The sequence below is a fragment of the Bos javanicus genome, chromosome 2, assembly GCF_032452875.1.
Source record: "Bos javanicus breed banteng chromosome 2, ARS-OSU_banteng_1.0, whole genome shotgun sequence".
Classification (NCBI taxonomy): Eukaryota; Metazoa; Chordata; class Mammalia; order Artiodactyla; family Bovidae; genus Bos; species Bos javanicus.
In genome coordinates, this window is record NC_083869.1 from 90,483,605 (window position 1) to 90,497,500 (window position 13,896).

The following is a 13,896-nucleotide window of genomic DNA, read 5'->3' on the forward strand; positions in this document are numbered from 1 at the left end:
ATCATGGCCATACCAGAGCTGGACTCTTGCAGGCAGGATTAAAGGGGAGGTACATATGTATAGTGTGGGAGACCTGGGTTTGATCCCTGGGTTGGGAAGATCCCCTGGAGAAGGTAAAGACTACCAACTCCAGTATTCTGGCCTGGAGAATTCCATGAACTGTATTGTCCATGGGGTTGCAAAAAGTCAGACATGACTGAATGACTTTCACTTTCACTTTCAGATATGTACACAATTAGGGAGAATGTGGCCCAAGTTTGATTTTCCAGTCTTTTATATCCTTCCATTGTCCCATAACTAAAAATGGAATTTCCCCAAATTGTTGTATTACTAACTTTGGTATGAGGGGGTTTTTATGAGAGTAAGAAATTGTAAGAAAATTTAAAAGGCAATTAAAGTGGAAAACAAAAGACATAGAAGGCTAATTTTCTTTTATTCCTCCAGCATCTAATACTTTTACTCAAACAGCTGTATATAGGGTTCAGTCATCTTGAACTGACTAAGATTATGGAACACCTACAGCAGCTAAAGACCAACTCTAAAATCATTTCAGTTGCTTTGTGAATGATCTATATGCATTGTTAGATGGGGTTTGGATCATTACAAATAGTTTGCCATTTCTAATTAGCACTTGAGAAAAATGTCACTCTCTCACCTCAGGGCTTGGAATAATGCCTTTTCCATTTGGTCTGAGACAGAGAGAAAAAAGACCAGGCTTCTCATAGAGATGATGGTCCAGTTGACAATAAAGCCTATCTCCAGGTGCTTCAGTTTCTAGGAGAACTGGGTCTCATCTTTTTCCACCCTGCCTGTACCCCTCCCTACCTACTCTGCTCTCCAGGTGAAAATGGGACCCCTCAGCTTCCTAAAGTAGGTGCAGGCAGAAGTTTAGGGTCACAGATGGGTTGTAGAAAATAATTGGAATGATCTCAACACAAAGCTGCCACGGTGAGCATATGCTATTCCCTCAAACTTGAACTATTTGGGTTTCAGGTTGATTCCAGCAATAAACAGTGATCCTTGGTGAGAACAATAATGAAAGGAACTTGTCCAACATGCTTTCCTGCCAGATTCTGTACTAGATAAGATAACTGGGTTCCAATAAACCAGCGAGAAATATGTTGCATTTTTCATTTTGCTGTCATTTCAAAGTAATATGCAATTTTTTATTTATGAAGAAAATTCTCCAGGCCCAACATCAATAGGGTTCATATTTTGCATTGTTTTTCTAGTAAGGATTCAATTTAATTCAAATAAGTCAAAAAGTTTTGAGCACCTACTATCTGCCAGGCATTGTGTTATATGCTGGGCCTGCATAGATGAATTTGACACATTCTTGGATCTCTAAGAGGTTGGGTTTGTAGTCACTCAACCACAGTCTTTCACCAGCTCAGCTTATGAGAGGGTGTTCATTTGCAAACCCCACTTCCATGGGCTTGGACAGTGTATAGACCATGGGCCCGGCTAGGCTTATGGAGGGAAGCAAATTGTAACCTTAGTCATAGCCAAGATGTGTAAACCTGAGCTTATAAATCTTAGAAGTCCAGCATATCCTGAGCGTGCAGTCAGTACTATTGATAGCTCAATCATAAGGAGTATGTTTTAAAACAACCACCCACATATGTGTTCCAAGAACATCCCCTTATGTGAATTAAGAAGTCCCTTCAAGACATACCCCTCCTACCTCCATCCCCAAGCCATTGCTGCTACTTGCAGGCACTTGAGCTCCAGTGATTAAGGGACCAGAAGAGGGGATGGGAGCCAGATAAACATCACAGAGAACTGTTAACACTGTTCTTGATGAGATTTCCATTCCTTTCCTTTTCATTCCATAGGCCCTCAAGCTTTGAATTCAGCAGTACGATCACTCTGAGGGAGCTGGAGAGCTCAGAGCCTAGAGAGCCATCCAGTGTCCATTTGTATCCACTCTGCCCTTTCCAGACCTTGTCCGGACTATGTATGAACAACACAGTTTCTGTTTATACAGGTTTTTTAAAAAACACCTGGTACTGACCCAGCTGGACAGGTTTCTCTGACCAGTTACCTCTTTTCTTGGGGTGCTGATAAGCAGGTTGTCAGTTTTCTCACCATCAATTCAGACTCCCTTGCCAGATTAAATCTGGCCGAGGAAAGAGAGGTATATAATTTTATACCCTAGCCTTTCTTTCCTTCTTTCTTTCCTTCCTTCTCTCCCCCACCCCACCCCCCATTTTAAGCAAGCTGGCTGAGAACTCCGTGTCTTCCACTTCAAAGGGCCAGTTGTCTTATTTTGATGTGGGCAGATTGAGAAGTAGGCTTTGAAAAGTAGGCTTTTTTTGTTTAATCTTTTCTCCTGGGATAGCTTTCAGAGCAATATATCCAAGTGTCAGTGAAGGGGTTCTGACGAGCACGGATTCCCAGACTCTCAGCAGGATCATTCTCTAACAGAAATATAAAAGTGAAATATTAAAAACCCTGGAACGTGAACTCCATCTGCAGAGTAGCCAGTGTCTTGCCTTGCTTGCACCATGGGAAAAAAAGATCTCCTTGAAAAAAGAGGGAGGAAGAAAAAAGTGCTTTGAGTAAGAGGTTTACAGGTTTAGTAGAGCATAGTAACATCCCCTCAAAGAAGTGGGTGTTGCTCCGTGACCCCCCAAAACGCTCCTCCTTTGACTCAGCCGCCAGAACACTCACCCTCCCCAGCAACACACCCCCTTTTCACATGCTAACTGAGACGCCTGTGATTGGCTGAACAATAAACTGGTCACACTTGCTAAAGGCCTGCCATCTTGCACACAATCAGCCAAGACACATTAATCAAACTGGCGGGAACAGGGGTCTGTGCCGGCCTCCTGCAGGGGGGGAGGGGAGAAGTTCAGTGACCCTTAGTAAGAGTCCACAGGAAGCAATGATAAAGAAGGCATGCTGGAGAAAGTCTAAAAAAGGTTAAAGCCCCAATTGATGCCATGTCTGGGATGCACTGGGTTTTTGACACAGAGGATCCCAGAAGCTTAACGCAAACTGGATATTGGGCTTGACTGAAGTCTGCCAATGCAACAGTAGTGTGAATTTAAAGGGTGGACCCCTATAGACATTCTTACAGAGCTTTCTCAGGCCTCTTAGCTTCCCCTCCGGCTCCCAAGAAAATACCCCTCCTGTTTTTAGCCTCAAGCACATTGGGCCCAACTTGACCCGGTAAAAATAAAATGTACGAAAGGGGTAGAGATCCCTGGGTCAGGAAGACCCCTGGAGAAGGAAATGGCAACCCACTCCTATATTCTTGCCTGAAGAATCCCATGGACAGAGGAGCCTGGTGGGCTATAGTCCATGGAGTTGCAAAAGTGTGGACATGACTTAGCAACTAAAATAACAACAGCGAGGAACAGATGAACCTTTCAGGAATAATTAAGAGAAAGTATTGACTGGCAAGGTATTGGTCCTAAATTAAATATTTGGAGGACATTAAAAAGAGTTAATTTTGAGAGAAAAAGAAAAGTTAACATTTGTACTTTCAGTGGTAATATCTTCTGACTTTTCCAAATTCCCTTTAAAAAGCTCTGCCAATGGCAGTATAGAGCCAATAAGATCATACCTTAAAGACCAGTTTGCTAGAGGCTCACATAAGGCTTTTAAGAGAATCAACTAAATATTTAGACATTTCTTAGGTAAAGTAAACCGAGGCCTTACTCCTCTGGACCTTGTCCAGTCACCATCTCATTAGATGCAAAGATCCTGTGATAAAGAAAAACTTTTTTTTTCCTGCCCACATGATTGCAGCCCAGTTGTGGTTTTTTAATGTGTCATTGATTGTTTCATCCAACTCCTTTTGCTCCCCTGAAAGGGTCTGTCGTGGCTCTGTTTGCTTCCTTAAACACGGTTTTTGAAAGCGCTCACGCTGTGTGAGCTCAAATCCTAGCATTAATGTACTGCTGGGTTCATTTCACCACGCTCAAAAGCGCCTAGTTTAAATCCCTCTCAATTCCATTTGAGGCACCAGAAGACTTTATCCTTCTCCACTAATGGTTCCAAGTTTACATCTAGATACTGGGGGTCAAGGACAGGAGAGGATTTAGAAATAACAGTGCATGACATTAGTCAATGCATTTGCCAAATTGGCAATTAGTTCCTGATGTGCGTGCAAAGCATTTTATTCCTGTCTCTTTGATGCCTGTTCCTGTTGAGAAGGGAATAGAATCCACAGAGGCCTTCAAACTTTTAAAGAAATATCTGCTGAAAATCATGCCTGATTTGTGACATGAGCTCAGCTACAGGGAAGCATCCGGGATTATCCTGGTTCTTTCAGCCCCAGGAAAGAACGCCGCACATGGAAAGACTTTCCACTGGAAGAACTTGGTAGAAATCAAAAGGCAGGAAAACGGTTCTAAAAGCCCTGCAGGGACCCAGATTCAGATGTCCTATAAACGATAGGCAAATGGATCCTGCTGACACCTAGTTATTTTCAGTACGTCTGCTTTTTCAGTTTTTGACCACCAGGTGGAAGCAAGAACTAACATGGACGGAATACTGGCATCAGACAACATGAAAACAGCCATCTAGCCCCACCTTGGGAATGTTTTCTTTTGACCTGAAATCCAGCGTGAGCACTTCACTTCATGTGACACCGCTACAGGACAGAGGATGATTAAAAGTTTAAAATGATCTTTGTCCGTGTTGCGGTGACCAAAAGCTACCATGCTTTAGGCTCAGTAGGTCTTTGTGTGTTTGCTATGAACACAGCCTAAGCTGTGTGCATCGCATCCACTCGATTCAGTGAACTGTTAGACAAGAGAGTTGCTCAGTGGGCTGAACTAAGGGGAAGGATACTGATAAGAGAGATTTTAATTATCAGCATCAGTTCCAGGAGTGGCAGGTCCACGCTCCATCTGGCATCCTCTGGGGGTGCTTGAGGAAGTTATTCTTTTCCAGTTCCCTAATGTGTAAAAGGAGAAGGCAATGGCACCCCACTCCAGTACTCCTGCCTGGAAAATCCAATGGACGGAGGAGCCTGGTAGGCTGCAATCCATGGGGTCGCTGAGGGTCAGACACGACTGAGCGACTTCACTTTGACTTTTCACTTTCATGCATTGGAGAAGGAAATGGCAGCCCACTCCAGTGTTCTTGCCTGGAGAATCCCAGGGACGGAGGAGCCTGGTGGGCTGCCGTCTATGGGGTCACACAGAGTCGGACACGACTGAAGTGACTTAGCAGCAGCAATCTGTAAAAGTGAGAAAGATCCTATGATTTAAAATATGTTCCTCCTGGGTTGGGAAGATTCCCTGGAGGAAAGCATGGCAACCCGCTCCAGTATTCTTGCCTGGAGAATCCCCATGAACAAAGGAGCCTGGTGGGCTACAGTCCATGAGGTCGCAAAGAGACAGAGAGGCTAAGCACAGCATAGCACAGCATACTGTCTGCTGGGGTCCATGCTGGTCAGAATAGCATAGTTTTACACCTGAGGAAAGAGCAGCTTTCTCCCAGGTCCACCCAGAAGTATTTCCTAGGCTGGGAAATGGGTCCATCCAAAGCCAAACCTTGTTCTCCTTCTACTAACTATGTTATGTCCCTGTCTCATTTTGCAGCCAACATAATGATTTGATATGTGTATATATTGCAAAATGATTACCACCATAAGTTTAGTTAACATCCACAATGCCTAACTTTTAGGCAGTGCCCACTAAAAGGTAGTTCCCATCCTTTATTTTTTTTACACAGTGTGGAAGTTCATTCAGCTGCTCAGTGACGCGCCAGGGTTTAGACCCAATGACAGGTGTGTGAGAGATGATGCTATGCCTGTTTCTTTCTGTTTGTATGTGTGTTCAGTTGCTCAGTTGTGTCCAACCCTGTGACCGCATGGACTGTAGCCGGCCAGGCTCTTTTGTCCATGGGATTCTCCAGGCAAGAATACCGGAGTGGGTTGCCATTTCCTCCTCCAGGGGATCTTCCCAACCCAGGGATCGAACCCACATCTCTTATGTCTCCTGCATTGGGAAGTGGGTTCTTTACCACTAGTGCCACCTAAGAAGCCCCCTCTTTCTGTTTAGCTCCCTTAGAGTTCTGGACTTCCTTCTAGATGTCAGGCACACCTCCTAGGCCAGAACTGATTTGATTTTTGCTTGCTTGGGCTTAAACACTGCCTGAATTCACACACTGTAAGAGTTGACCGGCAATTTTCCAACACCTACCTGAGTCAGTCTGAGCACCTGTTAAAGCTGTCCCTTCTGGTGAAGGCTCTTTTCTCCTCATCCTGAACCACTGTGAGAGGCCAGCCCATGCTGTGGCCACAGGGCTCTTCCCCTGGAGACCCTTATTATCTTGGTGGGTGTCCAGTAAGGACCGCTACATCACAGACGGCAATCATGTTGTCATTGTTGGTTTCACCTAAATCTTGATACAGTGGAAAGAGCACTAAAGGTTTCTGCAATGCAAACCTGACCACTTCCAGTGTTTCTAGTATCTTACACTTGCCCCTGTAACTGTCACATAAGAGTAAATAGATATCTATTAAATGAAATCAATAACCAGAAGTGAGGAAACCTGGGTTCCAGTTCCAACTGCATCCTCTGAACTAATAATCCTTGTTCTGCCTGCTTTATCAAGGAAGTACATGTAAGTTACTATTCACCTTTTGCTGGGTAAAATAACTGTTGCTTATCTGCTAACATGGTTAGCAGAAGGAGAACAAGGTTTGGCAGTGGACTGACCCATTTCCCAACCTAGGAAATGCCTCTGTGTGGACCTGAGAGAAAGCTTCTCTTTACTCAGGTGTAAAACTGTGCTTCTCTGACCAGAATGGACCCCAGCAGACAGTATAAGTTAGTATGAGTTAGGCACTTTACTGTAATATTGAATGATTTGCCTTGGAAAAGACCCAAGATCATTCTGTCATTTTTGAGATTACACCCAAGTACTGCATTTTGGACTCTTTTGTTGACCATGAGGGCTACTCCATTTCTTCTACGGGATTCTTGTCCATAGTAGTAGATAGAATGGTCATCTGTTCACTCTTGCCATCTCCTGTTTGACCCCTTCCAATTTACCATGGTACATGGACCTAACATTTCAGGTTCCTATGTAGTATTGTTCTTTTACCGCATCGGACTTTACTTTCACCACAAGACACATCCACAGCTTGGCATTGTTTCTACTTTGGCTTAGCCTTTTCATTCCTCCTGAGAAACCTGTATGCAGGTCAAGAAGCAACAATCAGAACCGGACATGGAACAACAGACTGGTTCCAAATTGGGAAAGGAGTGCATCAAGGCTGTATATTGTCACCCTGCTTATTTAACTTATATACAGAGTACCTCATGCAAAATGAGCATAAGCTGGAATCAACACTGCCAGGAGAAATATCAATAACCTCAGATATGCAGATGACACCACCCTCATGGCAGAAAGTGAAGAGGAACTAAAGAGCCTCTTGATGAAAGTGAAAGAGGAGAGTGAAAAAGCTGGCTGAAAACTCAACATTCAAAAAACAAAAGTCACAGCATCTGGTTCCATCACTTAATGGCATATAGATGGGGAAACAATGGAAACAGTGACAGATTCTATTTTCTTGGGCTCCAAAATCACTGCAGATGGTGACTGCAGCCATGAAATTAAAAGGCACTTGCTCCTTGGAAGAAAAGCTATGACAAATCTAGACAGCATATTAAAAAGCAGAGACATCACTTTGCCAGCAAAGGTCTGTCTAGTCAAAGCTATGGTTTTTCCAGTAGTCATGTATGGATGTGAGAGTTGGACCATAAAAAAGGTTGAGCATTAAAGAATTGATGCTTTTAAACTGTGATGTTGGAGAAGACTCTTGTGAGTCCCTTGGACTACAAGGAGATACAACCAGTCCATCCTAAAAGAAATCAACACTAAATGTTCATTGGAATGACTGATGTTGAAGCTGAAGCTCCAATACTTTGGCCACATGATGTGAAGAGCTAACTCCTTGGAAAAGACCCTGATGCTGGGAAAGATTGAAGGCAGGAGGAGAAGGAGACAACAGAGGATGAGATGGTTGGATGGCATCACTGACTCGATGGACATGAGTTTGAGCAAGCTCTGGGAAATGGTGAAGGACAGGGAAGCCTGGTGTGCTGTAGTCCATAAGATCACAAAGAGCTGGACATGACTGAGCAACTGACCAACAAGGCACTTTACATACATAATTCTACTTGGCTTCACTACAGCCCTATCAGATGGGGCAGTGCTATCATTTCTACTTTACAGATGAGAGAGCTGAGGCTTGGGGAGGTATGTGACTTGCCCAGGGTTACCTGGCCAGGGTGACCCAGAATATCCAATCTGTTGGACTCCAAGTTGGTGCTCATAGGTGATTCCATAAGCAAATATAACTTCCAAGGACAAATATAATTTGGTAATAAAGCAATGCCCTAGGCTGACATTAGCCAATAACATTTTTCCATGTTCATTTTCAAATGATTATGTCCTTTAACCCAGATTTGCTTTTAGAATCTGTGAGCTTGGCAATAGGTTTCTGGAGTGTAATATGAGTGGAACCCTTGCCCTGGGACCCCAGGAGGCAACCCCTCCACCCCTCACTGCAGCTAACGAATCCACGATGTTCACAGAGTCTGAATCACCATCAGGCTAATCGCTGTCACGCTTCTGGAGTATGGCAAAAGCTCCTGGGAGTTACAATTAACATCTTTATTAACCTGTCCCCCAAATAAGGCAGTGAAATTCGTTTATATACATGGCCCACTTTGATCTTCATTAATAGTCTCTACATTTATTTTTAGTTTTCTCATCTTTAATTTATTTTATTTCAATAATTAGTTTTTATTGGGGGAACTGGATGATCTCAGAGTAATTAAGACTATGAAAAATTGCAAATGAAAGAAAGCAGGTTAAAAAGAATTTTTTTCCAAGCAACATCCTGCTGTGTTTCTTCCCAGTTCAAGAAAAAAGCCTTAAGGTCATAAGTATCTTGGATCTGGTTCAAAACAGGCTCCTTCCCCAGCCCCATAGCCAGTGCCTGGCATTATGGATCTCTGTAAGATATACAGTGGGAATCACAAGTGGGCTGTCTTGAATTACTTTTACATTTTAAAAATAAGGTTTAGTAAATTTATCTCACTTTTTATTTTTTTACCCAAGCATCGATTTTTCATTTGTTCAACAAATATTTATTGAATGCTAGATGCTGGGACTAGGATTCAGAAATAAATAAGACATTGATACCTGCCTTCAAGGCATACAGTCTAGAGGGAGAAACAAATAAATAATACAATGTGGCAACTATTACTATAACAGGGTCCCCTGAGGACCTCTAGGAACACTAGGAAAAAATGCCTTGGTTGTCTGGGGAATCTAGGGACTGTTTGGGAGAAAGAGACATGCACTGGGTTTCAGGAATCATGAAATGGGCTTTCTCTATGTGAGCAAGAGGGGAAGGACATTCCAGACAAAGGAACTCAACAGAGGAGTAGGGAAGCAGGTTTACTTAATATAAAAGTAGGTGAATTGCTCAGGGAAGCTAGAATGTTGGCTTTTTGGCAACTACTGCTAGAGATTGGAGCTTCCCAGGTGGCTCATTGGTAAATAATCCACTTGCTAATTCAGGAGACAGGTTTGATCCCTGGGTTGGGAAGATCCCCTGGAGAAGGAAATGGCAACCCACTCTGGTATTCTTACCTTGGAAATCCCACGGACAGAGGAGCCTGGCGGGGCTACAGTTCATGAGGTCACAAGAATCAGACACAACTTAGTGACTAAAACAACAATTGCTGGAGATTAACCTGGAAGGGTAGACAGCAACCAGACTGGAAAATTATTTGTAAACATCCTAAGGATTAGATTTGACTAATAAGCAAAGAGAAGGCATTGGATGGTTGTTCGTAGGGAAGAGATACGGCAGGATTTAAATTTTAGAAAAAATTGCTTGGAAGGCTATATGTAGAATTAAATTGGTGGTAGTCAGTATGGCAATGCTCTAGATTCTAGAAGATAAGTAGGAAGTCTCAACCAAAGCAGTGGCAATGGATGAGGAATGTTGGGACAAATCTAAAAATCAAGAGGGAGGTACAGTCAAGGCGAGATTGTAGCTGACTGGATTTGACCTGTGAAAGAGAAACTGAAATCCAGTGGGTGAGAGAAGGATAGTGCCATTTACTGGCACAGGAAATAAAGTGGGGAAGGAACAGATTGTGGAGAACGTAATGAGTATAAGGTTTGAACATTTTGAGTTTAAGCTATCTGTGAGACCACCAAGTGGGGATATCTAAAAAGCTATTATAATAGAAAGACAAGCCTGTGGGGACCTCCCTGGTGACCCAGTGTTAAGGACTCCATGTTCTGACTGCTTAGGGCCCGGGTTCTATCCCTGATAGGGGAGCTAAGTTTCCCACAAGCCACTCAGCATAGCAAAAAAAAAAAAAAAAAGAAAGAAAGAAATAGAAGCCTGTGATTATAGAGGTCTAATATAGAAATACAAAATTGGAAGTCATCGGCTTAAAGTGGTATTTAAAACTCCAGGTGTGAATTTAGTTGCCCAAGGGAGAGTGTGTAGAGAAAGACTACAATGGAATTCATGGGAACCAATACTGAAGGATCTGGTAGAGGGGATGGGTTCTTTGAAAGCTGAGAAAGAAGAGCCAGAGGGGCTGGCAAAGACCATGATCCCATGAAAATCATAAATTAGGGGGGAGCACCAACTACCATGTCTGTGCATTTCCAGCACTGAACACAACAGCTGCATGTGGGGGCCCGTAAACGTTTGTAGAGACTACAGGGGAAATGATACATGTTGCCAAATGATGAATCATTAAATACCATAAACACTGAATGGCATGATCAAGCTATAGCTCAAACATCGATTTTGAAGGTGGACAGACATTAAACAGAGCACTGCCTCCAGGAGAGAAGAGACTCCTGACACCTTCTGTCACCTCCACCCTCTCCATCCACGCACCAGGAGCAAAGCCTAGCTTCCCCTTCTGCTATATAGACCATTACCTTAGGAACAGGCTTCTGAGGATGGAATACTTTCTTAGAGAATCCACAAAAAGTTTTGATGCATGGTTAGAATGGTGGGTAGGGCTTCCCTGGTGGCTCAGACAGTAAAGAATCCACCTCCAATGCTAGAGACCTGGGTCTGATCCCTGTGTTGAGACGATCCCCTGGAAAAGGAAACAGCTACTCACTCCAGTATTCTGGCCTGGAGAATTCCATGGACAGAGGAACCTGTCAGATGACCCCTGACAGTCCATGGGTCGCAAAGAGTCAGACACAACTGAACGACTTTCACTCTCTCTCTCTAGAATAGTGGTAAGCCTCCAATGCAAATTGAAGTGCCAAGTAGCGCCCTGCATGAGAGCACTGACTTTCGGTATCCCAATGATTCTCAAACAGGAATTGAGAGCCTGGTAATGCAAAGCCAAACTCAGACGTCTTGAGCAAAAGACTAAGGCAATTTCTAAGCCAGCCACCTGAGAAAGGAGGGCGAGCAGTTGGGAGGGTGTGAGTGTGTGTATATGGGCTGAGGCTGAGGGTGAAACAGAAGAGCTACAGACTTTTTGCAAAGCCACTTTAAAGTTCCTGCTGGAGATACCAAAATAAGGCTAACAGCATTATCAACTATCTAAATATATGGTATCTTAAGAATGCACTGGGTTCGGGAAATTCCAGAGGTGTAGATCAGTAGACCGGGCTGTAAGATAAGCGTAGGGTAATTGTGCTAAGACTATAGTAACTAGAAAATGTTTCACTTTGAGCTAAGGCTCCAAATGGTCATGGTGATATTTTATCAACCAACCAACAAACCTCTATTGACTTGAATCACTTGTGAAATGAGCTTTCTTAAAGGTTTATGAAAAATGCATTATTTTACTGTGGTAGCAACAGTTGGGCCCTCATTTTACTTTTATTCCATTCAGTTGGGAAATTAAAATGTTCAGCTTTTTTTAATTTATTTGCCACTTTACTTTTTAATTGAAGGATAATTACTTTACAGAATTTTGTTGTTTTCTGTCAAACATCAATAAGAATCAGCCATAGGTACACCCATGTCCCCTCCCTCTGGAACCTCCTTCCCATCTCTCTCCCCATCCCACCCCTCTAGATTGTCACAGAGCCCCTGTTTGAGTTCCCTGAATCATACAACAAATTCCTATTGGCTATCTATTTTACATATGGTTTGTAAGTTTCCATGTTACTCTCTCCCTATATCTCACTCTCTCCCTCGTCCCCTTCCCCTCGTCCCCCTCCCCCATCCATAGGTCTGTTCTCTTTGTCTATTTCTCCATTGCTACCCTGCTAATAAATTCATCAGTACCATCTTTTTAGATTCCATATATATACATCAGTATACGATATTTATATTTCTCTTTCTGACTTACTTCAATCTGTATAATAGCCTCTAGGTTTGTCCATCTCATTAGAACTGACTCATTACAACTGACTGCGTTCATTTTTATGGTTGAGTAATATTCCATTGCATATATATGCACCACAGCTTCTTTATCCATTCGTCTATTGATGGACATCCAAGTTGCTTCCATGTTCTAGCTGTTGTAAATAGTGCTGCAATGAACATTGAGTTACATGTGTCTTTTTCAATTTTGGTTTCCTCAGGGTATATGCCTAGGAGTGGGATGGCTGGGTAATATGGTAGTTTTATTCCTAGTTTTTCAAGGAATTTCCACACTGTCTTCCATAGTGGCTGTATCAATTTACATTCCCACCAGCAATGCACGAGTGTTCCCTTTTCTCCACTGTCTCTAGCATTTATTGTTTGTAGACTTTTTGATGATGGCCATTCTGACAGGGGTGAAGTGATATCTCATTATAGTTTTGATTTTCATTTATTTAATAATAAGTGATGTTAAGCATCTTTTCATTTATTTGTTATCCATCTGTATGTCTTCTTTGGAGAAAAGTCTGTTTAGGTGTTTTTCCCACTTTTTGATTGAATTGTTTGTTTTACTGATATTGAATTGTATGAGCTTGTATATTTTGGAAATTAATTATTTGTCAGTTGTTTCCTTTGCTCTTATTTTCTCCCATTCTAAGGGTTGTATTTTCACCTTGTCTATAGTTTCCTTTGCTGTGCAAAAGCTTTTACGTTTAATTAGGTCCCACTTATTTATTTTTGTTTTTATTTTCATTAGTCTAGGAGGTGGGTCATAGAAGATCTTGCTTTGATTTATGTCATTGAGTGTTCCGCTTATGTTTTCTATGAGTTTTATAGTTTCTGGGCTTACATTTAGGTCTTTAATCCATTTTGAGTTTATCTTTGTGTATGGCATTAAGAAGTGTTCTAATTTCATTCTTTTGCATGTAGCTGTCCAGTTTTCCCAGCACACTTATTGAAAAGGGTATCTTTGCCCCAATGTATATTCTTGCTTCCTTTGTCAAAAATAAGGTACCCATAGGTGCATGGGTTTATCTCTGGGTTCTCTGTCTTCTTCCATTGGTCTGTATTTCTGTTTTTATGCCAGTACCATACTGTCTTGATGACTGTAGCTTTGTAGTATAGTCTGAAGTCAGGAAGGTTGATTCCTCCAGCTCCATTCTTCTTTCTCAAGACTGCTTTGGCTACTTGGAATCTTTTGTGCTTCAATATGAATTGTGAAATTTTTTGTTCTAGTTCTGTGAAAAATGCCATTGGTAATTTGATAGGAATCACATTGACTCTGTAGATTGCATTTGGTAGTATAGTCATTTTCACAATATTGATTCTTCCTACCCAGGAACATGGAATATTTCTCCATCGGTTTATGACAACTTTGATTTCTTTCACCAGTGTCTTATAATTTTTTGTATGTAGTTCTTTTTTCTCCTTAGGTAGATTGTTTTCCTAGATATTTGTTGTTGTTGCAGTGGTGAATGGGATTGATTCCTTAATTTCTCTTTCTGATTTTTCATTGTTAGTATATAGGTGTGCAAGTGATTTCTGTGTAT

The 13,896-nt window shown here is 42.2% G+C and overlaps 1 protein-coding gene across 1 annotated transcript in view; it reads left to right on the top strand.

Annotated features, from left to right (window-relative positions):
- The window catches only part of CDK15 (cyclin dependent kinase 15), a 102,108-nt gene that overhangs the window by 61,115 nt on the left and 27,097 nt on the right, over positions 1 to 13,896 (top strand). The window lies entirely within an intron of this gene.